This window comes from Crocodylus siamensis, chromosome 5 (genome assembly GCF_052110815.1).
Source record: "Crocodylus siamensis isolate JL-2025a chromosome 5, ASM5211081v1, whole genome shotgun sequence".
Taxonomy (NCBI): Eukaryota; Metazoa; Chordata; order Crocodylia; family Crocodylidae; genus Crocodylus; species Crocodylus siamensis.
In genome coordinates this window covers 99,767,389-99,786,819 of record NC_143399.1, presented here as the reverse complement: position 1 = coordinate 99,786,819, position 19,431 = coordinate 99,767,389, and positions in this window count along the sequence as shown.

Here is a 19,431-nt window from a genome sequence, read left to right as displayed (position 1 = left end):
GACTGATGAAAGACTGATGCAGAGTACCCATTTAATAGGTTGGCTTTTTCCTGGGTATCAGTTTTCAGTTGCCCCATCTGGTTCAGCAGGAGTACAATGTTGCCCTTGCTTTTCCTCCGGCTCCCTACATATCTGAAAAAGGACATTTTATTGTCCTTGATGCTCAAACCTAGTTGGAGTTCAGTTGCAGCCTTGGCTTTCCTGGTTTGCTCCCTGCAGGACAGGACCAGTGCAGAATAATCCTTCTTGCAGGTGAATCCCATCCTCCATCCTTTGTAGGCCTGTCTTTTTAGACTCAGGAGGTCTTCTAGGTCCCTGTAGAGCTAGGGGGGCTGCTATGCCCTCTTGCTGCCTTTCCTCTGAGATGGAATAGACTTATCTTGTGCATTGAGGATCGCTCCCTTGAGGAGCAACCACTCTTCTTGAACTCCCCTCTCCCTGGGGTCATGGTTCCTTAGGGCCTCACTGACCAAACTCCTGAGCTTGTCAAAGTTGGCCTTTCTGAAGTCAAGGACTTCAGTGTTGCTGACTGACTTGCCAGCTTTATGGCAGATGATGAAGGTGATCAGCTCGTGGTCACTGTCACCCAGCTTCCCATCGATCACTAGGTCACTGATTAGGTCATCCTCAGTAGCCAGTAGCAAGTCAAGCAGTGCTTTGCCTCTCATAGACTTCTTGAGTCAGGAAGAGGTCATCCATGAATGAGAGGAAACTTTGCAACCGCTCAGATTTTGCTGACTGATCCCCCCACAAGATGTCTGGGTAATTGAAGTCACCCATGACAACCACGGTCCTGGAGCATGCGGCCTCAGTCAGTTCCTGGGTGAACTCCTGGTTGAGCTTTTGACTTTGGGTGGGAGGTCTGTAATAGAATCCCACTGTTGTGTTCCCTGTGGTGTCTTGGCCTGCTGGCTTTGCAAGGGTTGCTCAGCAGGCCAGAGGTAGCGGTAGTTCCCCCCATCCCCCAGCAGGCTTAGTTTAAAGCCCAGTGGAGCAGGTCAGCCAGTATGTCTGAGAAGAGCCCCCTCCCCAGGGGAGAGAGGTGGAGGCCATCTCTTCCCAGAAGCTTGCTGCCTCTCTCGCCAAAAAGGAGGCTGTGGTCGTGGAAGCCAAAGCCTTCCCTATGATACCAGCATCACAGTCTTTGGTTAACTACGTGGATCCTCCTCTCCCTCCTCAGCCCATAGCCCAAGACTGGGAGGATCGACGAGAACACCACCTGTGCCCCCAGACCCTTTAGCCCCACTTCCAAATCCCTGTAGCGCCTCATGACCTGGCTGGGAGTGCTCCGAGCCATGTCATTGGTGCCCACATGAATAAGGAGCATGGGACAGTGGTCTGTGGGCTGGAGGAGCTTAGGGATCCTCTCCACAATGTCCCAGATGCATGTCCCTGGGAACCAGCAGACTTCCCGAGCTAAGGGGTCAGGGCAGCAGATTGCTCTCTCAGTCCCCCTCAGGATGGAGTCTCCCACAACAAACACCTTACGTTTTGTCTTGAGGAGAGCAGGGGCAGTAGCTACAGTTGAGCCTGTGTTGCCTGTGGGACCTTGCTGGCAACTCAGCAGGCTCTTCTGGAGCCTCAAGAGGTGCATACCTGTTGCTAAGCTCTGGCGGAGCAGGGGCCTTGGTGCAGTGGGCCTTAGGGGCCTTGGCTACCTTGGTCCATGCCCGTGACTGGACAGAGTGGGAGGTCCTAGAGTCCTCCTTTGTCCTGGAGGGAGATCATGGTCTACCCTCTGGCTCCTCGGGGAGAAGGGTCTGGCAGTAGGAGTCTGTCTCCTGCTTACAGTCCCCGATGGCACACAGTCTCTGGAATGTGGCCTGGAGATCCTCCAGCTGGCGCACCAGAGACCCCAAAAGGGAGCAGACCCCACATGGGGAGGTGGCCATGCTCCCCAGCCCCAGAGCCTGAAAAGGGGACAGGCAGCCCCTGCAGCCAAGAGCCAGAAGCTCCATCTGCATGGAGACCAGAACCATGGTCTCTGTCTGGGTGGCCATCTCTGCGGTGCCAGAAGGTGGGGCTGCAGAGTCCGAGGGGACCCTTGGGATGCGGCGCGTGCCCATCTGTGTCATGCCTCTGCTAGGCTGGCTATGGCTGGGACTGTCTACCTCAGAGGGCTCGCAGGCAGGGCCTCAGGCCCTCCCGTGCACCCTCCTGCACAAACTCCGTGCTAACTGACATACCGGCAGACAAGCACGCCTGTTTGTGCAGCCTGTTTGCGCGGCTCTGGTCAAGTGGCTCCCTGGAGGCTGGGCAAAGTAGGGGCCTGGGTGGGATGAGACCCAGCCCGGCTCCACTCAGCCACCTCCTCCCACTCTCTCCTCCCACCATGGCCCCTGCTTACCTCTGGCTGTGCCAGGGGTTGGCGGGGGCTCCATGGCTGCTGAGGGGTCTAAAGTGCAAGGAAAAATTTCAGTAAAAGGGATTATAACCTTAATCTTAAGAACCTAATTCTGATCTCCTGTATGATGACATAAATTATTGACTTCAATAATACAAACACAGAAGCAACACCAATGAGAGAGAGAATCGTGTCCATTTAACACTTTAATGTTCTGCCTGCAAAGTCAGAATGTAAGTATTCAGTGTATTTCCCCAGAATAACTGTTGATCTAAGGTAAATTAGAAACAAAATGATGAGTGGGAAAGGTTGCAAATGAAGTAGTCATAGTGTTGGAAGGTAATTTAGTACAGGGGTTTCGAACTCATTTGGACCTGTGGGCTGGATGAGCTGGTTTGGTCTATGGGCAAAAGCAGGGGTACAAGGCTGGTTTGGTAAGGTGCTATGTGCAACATGCTATGGCCCTAGAACCAGTGCTCCTGGGCTGGTCCAGAAGGGTTCAGCATGAAGTGTGCACCCCATGCCAGCCCCCCAGGGCTTTGTTCAGTGCCTGAGGGATCAGTTCCAGCCCAGCGTCAGACTCGCTCCGCACACTGCATGCAGCATTCAGGGTCAGTCTGAGACCCACAAGCTGGGCCATACAGCTGCACAGGCTGGATCCAGTGTTCAGGTGATGTCTTTGACATGCCTGGTCTACTCCAAGCCTCTGAAAAGATGGGATTTACTGAAGCCAAGGCATTTTTGACAGATACCTATACAGCCTTTTTATGAATAATTGCTCAGGATGAGACTCTGGAACTTGCAGGCAACTTGTTCTATCATCTTATTGATCTTACTGTTAGGAAGTGTTTCCTGGTATTTGATATGAATCTACTTTGCTGCAGTTTAAACCCATTACCTTTGTACTCTCTTTTTTTCTTCTTTTTGGCGGCTTTTCAAATATTTGAAGACTAGAGTGTTTTCTTTCATTCTATCTTCCCAAGTGTTGGCAGCCTCTTCCATTTCTTTGTATATTTGAACAGTAAAATCTCTGTCCCCACATCCATGTTATTAATAAAATATTTAGGAACACTTATCCAAAAGCAGATCATTTTTTCTGGGTATGGATACACATATCACTTATTTTAGTTTAAATGCAGTTTAAACTTGAAATGGACAGACATACATGACTCCTAAACCAGTTTAAAGTTTCCTGGCATGGTATAAATTGTACCTGAAAAATCAGGTACTGTTTCAAACTGGTGAACTATGTTATGTATGGACATCAAGTGTTCCTCAGCCACCCTAAGTCAGGCAAGTACACTACTGAATTCAGTCTAATGCAGACTATTGAACTTTGGTCATTTTATGTTAAAAAGAGACTGAAAAGCAGAAAAGTGAAAACTTCACAGCAACAGGTCACTGACCCACTGGGCTACCCAAAGCCTGGGTGCAAGCACTTGTCCCCAATGCCCACTTGTCCACTACAAGGTTTACTGGGCTGTGTGCTCACTCCCACCCCCTTGAGGTCAACACCAAAGCACCTGAGCACCCAACAGATGTCCATTATATGCGGCATGCTCAGCTGCTGTATGTGTGGATACCACTGACCTGCAATAATTGTGAACTGGTTTCCAGTCAGGGACATTTGTGAATGGCTCATTTGTTACATGTGTCCATACCCTTTTAAAATTATTTGAGACCTCCTTCCCAGTCTACCACTGATTTAATTAATCCTCTGTGGTTATTCATCCAATTATAAATCACTTAATTTTAAGTCTATTCATCACATTTTTTCTGCTTACTGTTGAGATGGGATTGTTTTAAAAATTTTAGTAATGTTGAGGCATATTATGTCCATTAGCCTCCCTCATCCACCAATCTAGTTACCCTGTCAAAGAAAGGAATTATGTTGGCTTTTAATGATACGTTCTTAACAAATTGATGTTGGCTGCTAGTGATGGCCCCTTCGTCCTCCAGATTGACGGGTTCAGAATTTGCTCTAGTAAGGGACCTTATCTGTCTTCCATTAGCTGGCAAATAATATTGCCAGTAGTCCTGAGATTTCTTTAGCTAACTGCAAGATCCTTCTTCCTTGCAATAGCAAACCATCTGAAAGACTACAAGCTACTATTCTAGCAAGAGATCATAATTAACATTTAAAATAGGAACACTGAAAGCATAATGCTGATCTCAGTTACTTGAACATACTAAAGCATTTCAGAAAAATGTAGTCAATGAAGGGCAAGATGGTTGACAACACACAAATCGCATACCAGGCAAGCCAGATAATAGAACATTTTTCACTTAGCAACGTTTATCCTATAAAGGACAATTGATAGTGTTAATATATGGACTTCAGCTAACTTTTATTCTTTCTGAGGGTTGGTTGGGTTGGTTAGGCCTTAATTCAGCCACCAAAATTGCTGCCTTCTGAATCTGTCATGTATACATTTTATTTTATTTTAGCTTATGTTTATCCAGTCCAGTTTCAGACATGCAGAAATTTTAATTGGGAAAATGTAATATTTAAAAAGAGCAAAACAATTTAATTTGTCTCGGATCTAAACAGAATATTTAAATAATTTGTTATCATTATTATTACTGCTTCCTCCATCCTTTGGACTATAATTAGATCTAAATGCTACAGTGCTACAAACATTGATGGTCACTATTGTAGGTTGATGTGTGCAGCAGAAACTTGATAAGTACTCATTTAAATTTTAATTACCTTCAGTTATTTTCATAGTTTCTTTGTTTTGGTATTTTCTGAACATTTATGCATTTAAATTTCACTAGTAAGGATGCTCTTGTAACAATTGATTTTAAATTAGCTTTTGAAAGCATGTATACCAGAATCCCCTCATTTAAAAAAAAAAATAATAAAAAGAGTTCTCTTTCAACCAATGAACAGAAACAATTCAGCAGAGGAGAGTTTAATAGTAATAATATAACAAAAAGCCCACGTCTGCTTTCAAATACCAAGTTAGAGTATTTGAATATATTTTAAATGACAAAATAAGCCATGGAATAACTTTGAATAATAGATAATGTCAAGGAAAACATAATAGGTTAAACTGATCTCACTCTGCTCATTCCAGCTAGTCTTACTGAAGCTAATGGGCCTACTTGAATGAGTAAAATGAATCATTATTTGACCCAATCTCCTGATTCATTAAGGAGAAAAAGTTACAAAATTAATCATATAAATGATCTTTTCACTCAACTGTAGGTTTATACCTACTCTATAACTACTATACAAAGCTGTCTGTTTCTATTTCTGTTAATATGCTACAATACATTTCAAGTTGACAGGCCTATCATGAGTAACTTCACTCTTTCAATGAACAGAGGGAGCAAACATCCTTACACCTTCTAGCAATAGATCATCTCAACTTGTCTTAACATGGTATCTCCCATCTGTGGTGAAATATCAAAAAAAACCCCAACTTTAAAATTGCTACTTAAACTCTTCAACTAGAACATGATTTTGAACACATCAGCTGCGTCCAGACAAGTCTGGACATGTGGTGTGTGACACTGGAGACCTGTTTGTGGCACCACTTGCTGCAGTGTGTACGCTTGAATTCAGGTGTTTCCCTCGCTGCTACCTTGCAGTGTGGGGTTTTTTTTGGCCTCAGGAGGTCCCATACTTAAATAAACCCACATGGGGAAAAAAGTGGGTCTGCATATTTGGCTGCAACGTGCTCTACCCCAAACCAGAGTCTGGCCTGCCAGAGCCATGGCCCAGCTGCCAGCCAGGCTCCAAGCTGCAGGAACACTGCAGCTGCAGCTTTTCCAACCCCCAGGGCCCAGATAAGACTTCTGGGGCCTGCGCAGTTGTTGTCCCAGGCCTTCCCTGCTTCCCCAGGGTAACCCATGCCATGGCTAGGGACAAGCAGCAGTGGCACAAGGTGTGCCTCTGCTTCTTTTTACTGGGAAACCAGATGTCTGCACTTATCTGGATGTGGCCATAAAAAGCAAGGTGTTAGAAATGGCTTGTCTTTTATATAGGGAGGTAATAGTCTAAATTTTATTTCTGGACCTCATCTTTGCCTCCACTTACAGGTATAATTTGCATCTGGATAATATTTTTCCTGAAAGACTTAAACTGCAAGCACTAAGCGTGATTGTACATGTGACAGGTTTAATCCACAAGGTTTTATTCTATGCCCCCTAAATTGAAATGGTGGGGCATAGAATAAAACTCTGAGGACTAAACCATTTCAGTTTTCCCATCATATTATGGCAAGGGGCCCAATACTTTTTTGTGGTCAGGCTTGGAGCCAGAGCCTACCCATGGCCAGATGGGGTAGGGGTTGGGGGTCAGGCGGTGAGCTGCCGGCAGGCCAAGTGGCCCCTGAGCTGCGAGGGGGCGGGGCACACAGGTGAGATGCTGGCAAGCTGGTTGCCGCCTCTGTTTGGAGGCAATGCCTAGCTTGATCCAACTGTTCTCCAAGCCCACCCAAGGAGCAGCACCCAGCAGGCTTCCAGTGGGCAGGCTCAGTTGTAGTGGCCTGGGGGCTGCCTCTGAGCTGAGGCATCACCTAGCCATCTAGCAGTCCACCTTGGCAGCTCCGGGGGGCAGAGGGAAGACCTGGTGCCCCCTGAAGTTCAGGAGCTGCTCAGCTCACCCTCCAGCCACAAGCAGGCTCTGCCAAAAAAAAAAAAGAATCAGGCCCCTAGCCACTTCTGGCTTCCAGCACCCCATGCACCATCCCTGCTGCCTTCTCCCACCACCAGCAAATCCAGCCACCCTCCTTCCACCTTTCTGCATTACCCCAGGGGCAAGGTAGCCCATTCCTGGGCAACCCTAGGTGTCCTGCTGGCTGCAGGAACCTGCTGAAGGCAGAAGTAGTGAGGGGCCCAATCCTATTTTTCTGCAGGGCCTGCCTGCTTCTTATGTAGCAGGGGGGTGAGCTGACAGCTGTATCATTGCAATTTGCAACATTGCAAACTAAATTACATCTGGGTGTAGTTTAGTTTGCAATGATACAAAGTCATTTAATACCCCCAAAAGCCTTGCACGTATACACCCTGATGCCATTAAGCCACACAGTGACATATTCATCATGTGCATGTGTTAATGGCATCATGTGTACAAGCACCCTAAAACTCCATGAGATATGCTAAAATGTGTGTCTTATTCCCTGGCATGAAGAAGCAGTATAAATCTTGCCAGACAGATGGACTAATTAGATTGTCAGCCTGATTTTGATCCCAATCCAACAAATCATTTAAATAAGCACTTACTTTAGGCGTATGAGCAGTCTTACTACTTCAGTTCTCATATTTAAAGTTAAGTATGTGCTTAAATTCTTTGTTGAATTGAAACATTTTGGACCAAATATTTTGGATAATTCTTGTGTGACAGCCCAGAATCCAACTTGGAAGTTTCTTCAATCTTAAATATGAAAGTCTGTTCATGTTTTTTATTATAATAATAATAATAATAATATTTAATGTATCCACCATAACAGTATACAGCTAATAACAAAGTTCCAAGCTCTTCCCTACTTCAGGGTGTGTATGCGTAAATTCTGCACTGGATGCAACATTACTAGCAGAGAAAAAGGCATTTAATCTCCATGCTCCCTATTCTCAATTCAGTTTCTCTGCTGAGAATACCAGCAGCATACAAGATATAAGAATAAATAGCCTTTTCAGATACAAATGTATCACTGTTCATTCCCACGCAGTTCAACAAACAATTGCTTTGCCATGATTAAGTCATAGCTATGACTGAGATAAATAAAATTTCCAATTAAAATCAAAGCCCTTTCCAATTAAATGCTTCATTTATAAAAAAATTAAATCCCCTAACAATCTAAATCTAACAATCCCCTTAATCTAAAATTTTAACCTGCAAAATCATACAATCCCACACCAAGAAGTTTGTCACTAAAGTCTGTCTGTTCATTCCTGTGGCTTTCTTCAAACTCTGTAAATGTTGGCGTGACTGTACTTACTGTCTGGTTTGTGGTGCAGAAATATCCCAACAGCAGAATGATTACAAGACATGCCAGTTATGTAAGTGCTGCGTGTGACTCACCAAGCTCTCTTCCACATCATCCCCACTCTCTCTTCAGCCTGTGCTTCCTATATGGCTGTACCATCTTACTTCCCCTAGTCCTGATAGATGTACGCTTGAATTTTCTCTTCCCCTTGATACACACTGCATAATGTTTCTCAGTCCACAGCTGGCTTTGAATGTAAAACACAGGTTCATGGGGCTAAACTCCCAGTTGGTGAAATCAGGTTAGCACTGGGAATCATCAGTAGAAATATGCCAGTCTACACCAAACTAAAGACTCAAAATCTTCAAAATCTTTCATCACCTCCGTTTTTCTTCTCTCAGAGCTTGACATATTCTTTCTCACAATCTATAGTTACATCCCCAGTATAATTATTGAGCATCTGGAAGAAATTAAGAAAACCCAAAGCGTTACAGCTAGTTAAAAGAAAACTTTCTCTTTCTCATACTGAACTGTTAAGGGTGTCTATACTAGTACTTGGGTGGGGAAGGGGGAGGGCATTTTAGAGTAGCTCCCAGACAGCCACTCTAATTAAAACATCACAGCATCACATGTATTCAGCATCTTGCATTTCAAAATGATTGCTTTAACTAAAGCTTCTTTGACAAGATTTCCCACTCCCATTTTGAAATGTGGGATGCAAAATATACTTGATGGTGTGGCATGCTGGGTCCTTCTCATTAGATTAATTGACTGTATACTCACCGAAACATCAGGAAAAACTTGTTGAAGTATTTGCAATCCTAAAGTCACTTATTCTCTCCACCTCTGGATTCTGCAGGCACTTTTGCTTATATAACACACTACTTTTTATGATACTGTGTGGCTTTATTACTTACCTAAAAGCAAGGCAAGAAAGCTGGAAACAAAAGGAAAGGATTTTAACCATGTCTACTTATTTTTGTCTGTGACAAAAAATAAAATAACTGTAATTTTCATGTTTTTATTTTTTAATATCCTAAAGGTTGTATGGTTGACAGATGTGTTTGTCTAAGAGGCATCTTAGAGTTCAGAGTCCAAGCCAAATCTCAGAAATTAGCATCTGAGTTGTAAACCATGCTTTTGGAGCTAAGGAAGATGAGCAGGGAAGGAATTTTCTTTTTATGAAGTGATGTAGTTTTATTTAATAAAATTAAACCAAGAGAATTATTTTCAGCAATTAATAAATAAATAGACAGGTACTAATTTACAAAGTAATAATAAGCAAAGATACCTTGGCAACTTATATATGTATATATGTGTGTATATATAGATGTGTGTGTGTGTGTGTGTGTGTTCCAGTTAAGGAACAGTTGCCATCATATTGATAGTTTTATGAGCCAACCTGCCTTGTATTTCTATGACAACATTGAGGTAAAATTGAGAAAACAATGCCAACTTCAGTTCACGTACATCTCCTTCCTTAATTCTCCTGCAGTCAGTTCATATCTTTGGAGGACATGGCCATTCCCACTAAAATCTGTCTGGCCTTCACAAATACAGAATTGTTTGAGTTGTTAACACCATAATAAAACACCATCATAAATGGCACTACATGGTTTCTTAGCAGAGAGGCCAATAACTGGCTCTTCACAGAGCACAATGTCTGATATCTAGAAGTTGTTCTGTCAAGTTACATTTAAGGTTCAATAGTGGTGCAGAAACTTTGGCACAGTACTAGAAATGTAGTGTGTGTGGGTGTGCATGTGAAAACCGTATTCGGAATATTGTTTCTTTAAATTATTGGAAATTAAAGTAGTAAATTCTGTGATCAGGTCATCAATTTAAATTTTGTTTGAAATTATTTTAATTTTTTTCCCAAGGGAAATGCAATTAAAAACATCACTTTGTTTTCTCATGCACACAGGGTGCATCTACACAAGACTTTAACTATGCAGTAGCCTAATTCTACTGCACGGTAATGTGCAGGGCAAAATCTGTGCTAATACCCTACTGTGCAGTAGTATTAGGCTCACTAGCATCTCTAAAATCTGTGCGCTAGCACTACTGAGCAGTACCACCAGTTACTGCACATTAGTACATGGTTATGCAAGTACTAAACTTAATGCTCTGTAACTATGGTGCATTAATGAACATGTAAATGCACCCACAATGACATACTTTATCTAGGAACTTCAGCATTGTTCTATACCCATTTTCTTCTCATGACAGAAATAAAAACATAGAGTACATGCTCTGAGTTTCAGCAATGGATAACTTGTGTTGTTACCTTGACATTTTGATACGATTTTCTTCAATACTGAGATGAAATGTTTCCTATTCTACTGTTGTGCAGTTTATCATCTGCTAACATTCTGATCTGAAGCCCAATAGTAGAAAGTCTCCCACTGATTTCAACAGGCATTGAACCAAACACTAATTTTGCACTCAGTAACGACCTTCTAGCCTAAGTGTGGTTGCATTGTCATGATGTATACTTTTTGTTTGGAAATTGCCTTCAGAACCTAGCAGTGAGTTGCTTCCCATCAGGAACCAGATTCACTACAGAGTAACAAGGCTAGGTATTTTCACTGTGCTCAAGTCAGGGCATAAATAGATGTTGCCAAATGAAGTGGTAAGTAAGAAACTCCAGCTTTTGCTGTGGAGAGATACCCCCCCAGAGATTCTCTGGAGCACATATCTATAGGAGGGAAACCAGGACAAGTGATATGGGGCCCCATACTATGTGAGAATTTCCAGGGCATGCAGGATCGAGTGAAGAAATGTGTGGAGTACAGTGGAGAACAGTATTAGTGTCACCACACTGTAAATGATGTAAATAAGGATCAGACCCAGATAATTTAATATATTTCTTACTACAGAATTGTTGCCTTGTGGGGTCAGGCCATGTCTTTGGATCTCAATATTGTGCTGTTAGACAGGGGTGTATGACATGATTCCGCATATACAAACACACAAATCCATTAGGTGCATACACACACACACACACACACACACACAAACACACACACTACCAGCTCAGGCACATACACATCCAAACCAGCCTAGGCACATGCATACCTACCACCAATTCAAGCACATACACTATGCACCCCAAAAGTAGACAAAAATCAATTGTCCATACCTGCACAAATACACAGATCACTAATTTGTATATCATGCACACAATGACATATATATGCACACATACAACCCACCTACACACACACACAAGTAAGTTCCTAACTTGGATGGTATGGTATGTATGGAGTACCTGGGATACTTGGGGGAAGGTTAAGGTGAGAGAGTGTTAAAGTGTAGGGAGTGAAAGTTGCCAGAACTGGGATTAGAACTGGTGGACTAGATAGAAGCTGGCTGAGGCACTGAGGCTTGGATTTACTTAAGATCAAGTGGCCCCAGGGTTCCTTGAGGTCACTGGTGCAAGCGAAAAAAGCCTGAAGGAGGAGACAGCCAAGAAAGAGAGAGAGAGACAGAAACTTGGGAGCTTGGGGCTGGAAACTGAGGCAGACAGTGGACATATTGCAGGGGCGGAGCAGATAAGTAGTGGCAAGGAGGAGACGACCAGGAAAGAAACTGAGGCAGAAACCTGGGAGCTCAGGGGAAAGGGGAGTGGGGATAAGACCGTGGTAAATAAACAAGGGATTTGCAGGCAGAGAGAAGCTCAGGACAGGTGTTGGAGGTGGCAGTGAGCCAGAAGCAGGAGAGGGAGAAATGAGACAGAAGTTAGAAGGGCAAGGAGCAGATATTGGAGCAGGGCCAAGCAGTTTGTAGTAAAGCAAACCTAACTCAGGGGTCTAAATAACAATTTTATTAAACAGACAACACACTACACAGCCCCATGAAGTTATTGTTTCACACATATCCCACCCCCACAAGCACTCACAATGGCAGCAGGAAAAAGAGACTCAGTGGATGGGTTGGAGTCCAGGTAGGGAAGAGAAACAGAGTCCAAGTCCTTGATTGAAGAGGGGGTAGCGGGGTAAGAGCTAACTATCCAGGCTGGAAAGGGATCTTTGTTCAGTAGGTGTTGTCAGGAAGGGGGGTGCTGGCAGCGCCTCTGGGTGGATAGGTGGTGTGGTATGGGGCTGGTCCAGATGGAAAGGGCACCCCAAAGAGTCAGTCTTCACTGCCCCTTTTTATGGGGCAGACTACCTATGATCTCCTATGGGAGAGCCTGTCCAGGCAATGTCAGTCCTGTTCCAGAGGGCTCCAGGTGTTCTTACTGAGCATGTGCAGCCTTGGCACAATGGTGGGTTGCTTCATTTTTTGTTTCATGAATGCTGAGGGTGGTTCCAATGGCTGGGTTGTTGGTCCAGGTATTGCTGTTGATGGTTTGGTCATTCAGAGGGAGCTATTTTTAGATCCACTGCCATTGTCTCTCATGCATCTTCATTCATTCCCATTCATTCAGGAACCAAGTTACATAGGAGGGGTAGGTATGTGTCATAGGTCAGGGGACACAAGATGGAGGCTTGACATTATGAGATGGAAACTTGACATGACTTATGTTAACATACATATGTAGGCCTAAAACAGTATCACACAATGTAAAAGCACTAAACAAAATCAGTACGAACATAACAATTATCACTTATAAAACAGTGGATATCTATATCAAAATAGCAGGGCACTTATTTGCAAAGAGGGGAGAGAAAAATAAAACTTGCTACCTAAAACAAAATGTTAAAGCTTATCTTACATCTTAGCTTACTTATACTTATCTGTAGGGAATAGAGAGGGAGAGAAAAAGGTCAGAAATAGGGAAGGGGAGGAAATGCATTTTAAAATTTAAAAAAAAGAAAAACTGAGGGTTTTGCTATAGAATTATAGGTAATACTCATTGGCATCTATTTTATGTGTATAGATGAAATCAATAATTCTTCATATCGGAAAAAAAGGCCTGGCTTTTGATTCTTTTGAAGCTTTGGGAGTTGAAAGGATTTAAATAATGGTCCACACTTTTTAAAAGCATTACTATATTTTCAGACATTGGTTTCATGGAAGTTTCCTTTATTCCCCCTTTTCATTATTAATACATAAGCACTATGGTCCCCCTTACACAGGTATCATGTTAATTGCATAATTACCTTAAGACCAGCTACATATGCAAAGTACTTTTCCACATGATAAAATTTCCAACTAGCTATAAAGTAGACTTTGAAAATGTGTATTAACTTCATAGCTGGTTGCTATCCAGTTTTAATGTACACATGTAGCAAGGGCTCTCCTACAGCCGGAGCCCTGCCAGCTGGCAGATCTCCTAGTAGCAGGATTGTGTCATGCTCATCATGAAACTCCCAGGCCCAGGGGATCATGACAGCCCCAATCCTTAAAATTCAAGGTTATATGAAACCCCCGTGGCCCACACATGCAGCCAGGGCCAAGAGTGTCACACCTGACAGGTCTCTTGGTCTTAGCTGCACCATACACCAGGTTCAGGACTCAGTTCTCGTTGTGCATGGTCCTGCGGTTGGGAGCCCCCACCCCCAATATCAGATTTGACCTTCACCAGCAGTAAAGCATGAGTGGATTTAATGCACAATCTCACTATTGTGCCTCCTGCCATACTTGTGTGAGAGGGACCTCAGTAGCCCATTTTCTTAAGTAGTGTAGTTAGTGGTGGGTGAGCAAGGCACCAACCCCATATACTGATATGAAAGGAACACAAGAATGGGAGCCCATGGGGAGTGTGCATAGCAGTGGCAGTAGGATCTGCCACTGTTTTGTGGGGAACTAGTGCAATGGCAGTGGCAGCAGCAGCAGCAGCACCCTTCTTAACAAATGTGAGAAGAGAGTGCACTGTGGCCGTGGCAGAAGCACCCTTCTCATTCTGCCTGCAACAAATGTGAGAAGAGACTTCACTGTGGTGGTAGCGGTGGTCAGCAGCAGCAGCCAGAATTTTTTGCATGTCTGGTAAGACTCCCCCCTGTCAGTATCTCTTCCCACCCCCTTTTCCATTTAATTTAGTGTCTGAGTGCTAACTCTTTGGCAATCCCTGACAGTTGAGGATAATTGTCTTCCATTACATTATCTGTCTGTCTGAAGATGGCTGGCAAGGCCTATACAGGATAAACAGCTGCTACTGCAGTTCAGACATATGTTTCTGTGTGGACAGGATGGAGCTGGATTTTTTATTTGGTCCATGATGGTATACTGTTGCTGCCAGTAGAACCCTAGCCCTGTTACTAGAAAGCAGGGCAGCCCCCTTATGGGTAGGGTTTTTAGAGTGCAGCCTACCAGTAGAGCAGGAATTAAAGGACAGCCCTTTGAGGTGGTCAGCTGTCTGGGGCCATCACATGACTGGGATAGAGCGTTCAGGACAGAGCTATTTATGCCCTGGGGTTGAGCTAACCAGGGAAGATGGCTAGCCTTGGCAGTGGTAGAGTGTGGGGGCTCCTGAATGCCTAGGAGACCAGAAGAATACAGCTCTTTAGACTGGGGAAACAAGACAGAGCGACCAAGAGAGAAAAAGATTTTTGGTAAGCAGACATGCTGCCTCTATGGTTTTTCTTCTTATGTTATAGCCTAGAAGCTTCATGCTTATGTTTCAGTTTAAACAAGTGGTTTGGGCTGTGACTGTGAGGGGTGGTATAAGGATATCCCAATAGTGCCCGTGGGGCACATAATAGCTTTGAGCCCTGCCAGGAGCAGGCTCAAGGCCTGAGTAGTTGTTGAGCCTGGAGTGGGCAGAGAGCACAAGGCAGGAACTGTGGCCCAGAAGCCAGGCCTAGAGCAGAGTGCTGGGGCTGTGGTCCCAGCCAGAATAGAGGGCCGGAAGCCAGGAAGGCTAAATCCCTGACAAAAAGAGAAAAGGAAAGGCCTACAATGGCCTGGAGATACTGAGGCAAGTGTCCCATCTGATTGGAGAAACGAACTCTGCGAGGCATGGGGCAAGGTGTAGGGAAGGTATGGAGTAGTGCAATTAGCCCTTAAGACAGGAGGTCTACACTTCCAGGAGTTCTCTGGAGTGGGACCAAATCTGGGAAGCCCTGGAGCAGCCTCCCCTTTGAGAACTAAAAGGAACATCAAGACATGGCAGATGAGTGAAGGGGAGACTCTTCCCAGAGTGAGCTGAAAAACGGGGACTTTGGGGTGCCTTGAGGGGGTTTTGACCACTTTGGGCATAATGCCCTGTTACATTGGTGCTCCCACTTTTCCACCTCCTGTTGTTGTGATGAGGTTTCAAATTACTGAGATCCCTGCAGCAGACTCTTCATCCATTTGGGGTGGTCCTACGTCATAGTTTCCCATGAGCTGACATTGATGTTGCATTTTTTAAAGTTTTTTTTAAGGACATCACTGAAGCGCTTCCTCTGTCCTCCACTTGAGCATACACCTTAGCTGAGCTTATACCTTGGCTGAGCTGGGAGAATAAAACTTGCTTTGGGAGTTTAGAGTTAGACATCAGGATGACATTGCCGGCCCAATCAAGTTGATGTTGGATTATCATTGCCTCAATACTCATTACATTTGCTTGCTAACTAATTGGTTAACGCAAGTGCTAACAGCAGCAGTTAAGATGAATCTTTCACAACACTACCAACAATTCCAACTGATTTATTTAAGAGTGTCTTAGACACACAGGTCTCTGTAATCATATATTTATAGTGAAAGATATACAATGGACATCTTATCTATATAAACAAAGGGATTAAAATACTCCCATTCTAAATAGATATCTTAGCTTCCTTTCTATTTTATTTCTGTAAATAGGCCAGACAGGTCAAGAATATATATTCCATCCTAATATTTGCTAACTCTTCTTCCTTTCCCTGGTGCTCTCAAAAAACAAACAAAAAATAGTACTCCTTCTGTTTGTTTTCATCTGTCATCAGGATTGCAGCTGGAGGATGATCCATTTCCAGCACATTCTCCCATGGTGGTATTATAGACCTCTTTACCTTTGATACTGAATGGTACAAATTACAACTGGTCAGATTTATTTTTATAGCTACTACCCCCGCAAATGTTGGTCTCTAGAGAGTGTAGACTTCTAATTAATTCTTTGTTACATCTTTAACATATTGCTGCTGCTCAGTGCTGTGGAGGACTAGGGGAAGAGCGGGGAGGGGTAGAAGGTAGAAGGAAGTGGATGGCAAACTTTCAAAGACTTTGGAAATTAGGTTTCTAAATCAGTACTTAAGGTTGTAAAAAAGGCCTGCTTTTCAGATATGTCGAGCACTTGCAGCTCCTGCTAAAGTCAAAAGTAATTTTGACCACATCAGTTTGGTGAGAGACTGGGGGTTATTACGATCATACAGTAGGTTTTCAGGAAGTATTTGAAAGGAGGGGAAAAAAGGGCTTATTATTACTTTGTGGTTTATTACTTTGACCATCAAGGGTATCTACTCCCAGTTCAATAACAACTCATACAGACTGATGTGAAAGTTTTGGAGAGGTTGTTGGTTTTTCTCTGCTTTTACTGTTTTGCAACTTAGATAAAATAGTTTTTGTTTAGTAAGATAAATACAGTTTCTTTGGTTTTACTGTGTTGTTGTTGGGTTTTGCTTGTTTTACTGTTTATTATTTTTATATTTCTATCTGGGCTGAAAAGAAATCCTATTTGCTTGAACTGAAGTATAATTTATCTGTGTTTCTTTTGGCACTCTTTCCCAACTCTGGCCACTTTTGTCATTCATTCTTTCATTAGGTGGAGTTGTGGATTTAATTTTGCTACTTGGCAGTTTGACTGTTTGTATACACATCATCCCACCCATTGTAAATAATATTGTAAAGAGTGTAAGGTTAAAGCACATTGTAAATACTGTGGAATATGTAAGGCCATTTAAGTTCAGAGCCTTGATTACATTTAGTTATTTTTGCATAATGTAGATAAATACATTTCTGAAGATGTCCATAATTTATAATTCCATTCCTGTGAGGTTTCAGAAAGGAAGAAATGGAGATGTGAATCTTTGAGTCAATTTAGTGGGGTTTGGTGACAACATGGACCATGGAGCCTGTTAGAAATATTATTAAAAATGCATTATCAATAGCTGTTAGCTCCCATCAATAGTGTTGTCCTTTGAATAAGCACGGCTGCCAGCCCTCCTTGTCTCCTTAATGAGAGAGGGAAGGGGGGGTTGGAAACTGAAGGAAAAACTCCAAGAGCTCTCTTTGTTCTGCAAATTTACTATCTCTTTGTTACACTAAATCACACTTTCTTTCATGGCTCCTACGGTTCTTAGGCTAAGATAAGAATAATTGCCATTTTAGCCTTCAGGTTGAACCTTGAGTAACCTTGAGTCCCTTTTGAGCACGCGTAATAACCTAATACATATTAAGCCTATCCGCCCCGCATACTTAAGTAGTTAATTATAATACACATGGGATGCATGATCTGACGTATTCTCATGCATGTTTGTATGAACCGGAAATGAGTTGTAAGAGTTCCTGTTTCTGTACACGTGCCAGAAGAGAGGGGATAAAAGCCTGCTAATGATAGTACTCGGGGGCAGAGGGTTTTGATCTTTTGTCTTCTCCCTCTGACCCTATTTGCAAATATATACCTTTTGTCTCACCAACAATGTGTGCCTAAGGATTTGTTATTCAATGAGCCTCCAAAGAAAACGAACCGAGAGAGAGTTTTTTTTACCTCAGAGCCCATGAGATATTGCACTGATTAGTCCACTAGTTGACATAAGACATTATTTCAGTTTTCTGCTCTGCCATCAACTTCCTTTGTAACCTTTTGTAAATTGGTAAAGCCTAAGAGCTGTGAAAGCACTTCAGTCTCTCTTGTAAAAATTAGATTGAACATGGACACCCATGTCCAGAATCAGAACCTCAAAATACCCTACCTATTTCCTCAGGTACTTACATTTCCCATAGGTAAGTTCCCTAAACATACCGTGTTCCAGTCTTTGTCATGCCACAGACTGTCCCCATCTTGACCAGGCAGAACAGCTCAGTGTCTGTTGAATGCAGAAGCACAACAGAGATCATCAAACCAAGTGTTCCTCCACTTAATCATAGACATATTCAAAGCATGACTGAAAACACACTAACACTTCTATTAAAACAATGTGGGGATGATGTTATCTTTTATCTAATAACTGAATGGTTAGAGAGCTCCCATGAGTGATGTTCTCAGCATGATGGTGTTCAAATGTCCCCAATGAAGGCCCTATTCACCAGATAATAGGCTGGTCTGGAGTGGGCATACTTTCCACCCATCCTGTTGAACCTGTGTCACTCCACAGTAGAAAATTCAGAATTAACTGGGCCAAAAAGTGGGGGGATGACTCTACAGTTCAATAATTAGGTACCATAAACTTTGTTTTAAACTACAAACACAAAGTACAAAATGGATTTTGAATATTGAAATTCATAATGAAATATTCATGTTGTATCCAGTTAATAAAATTGCTCAATAACCAGTTATAAGAAGAATTAATATAAATCTCCCCCTTTTCAGGTTAATTTAGGTTAATTTCCTCTGAGATGAGATATGCATTGTTAGCATTAGTGCCACTGAAGAGACTTGGACTTCTGCAACCTGCAACTCTGCTTTCAAGCTTTAATCCACAACTCACTGTAGTCCACAGGAGTCTTTCCATTGATCATAGTGGGCACATCCAGATGGGCACAGTCGCGCAGTGTGTGATGCCACCAACATGTTTGCAGCACCATATATTGTACATTCCAGTGTTCTCCATGCTGCCCGTGCGTGTGCTGCTCCAGTTTTTTTTTTCTGTGGGTTTTTTGATCTTCTGGATACCTGTGTGTCTGAAGATAGCCATCTTCAGACACACAGGTATGCAGAGGCCAAAAAACCCACAGAAAAAAAAAAACAGAGCAGCACATGTTTGAGCAGTGTGTGCTGCTGAAAAGCAGTGCTGGGTGGCCCAGAGCTGTGTGGCAGCTTCCAGCCAGGCTCCTCCCAGCAGGATCGCTGTGGCTGCAGCCCTGGGAGGCCCCCAGGACTCCAGGTAAGGCTGTTGGGGCCAGCCCAATGCCAGCTGGGGCTGTTTGGAACTAGCCTCTTCTACTCCTTGGGTAACCTGCCACATGCCAAAGTGTGCATGGAACAGGTATTCCCTGGAGACAAGTAGCCATGGCTCAAGGTACGTCACTGCTACTTTTCTCTGGGGAAGCAAACAACTGTGCTTATCTGGATGCAGCCCGTGGTTG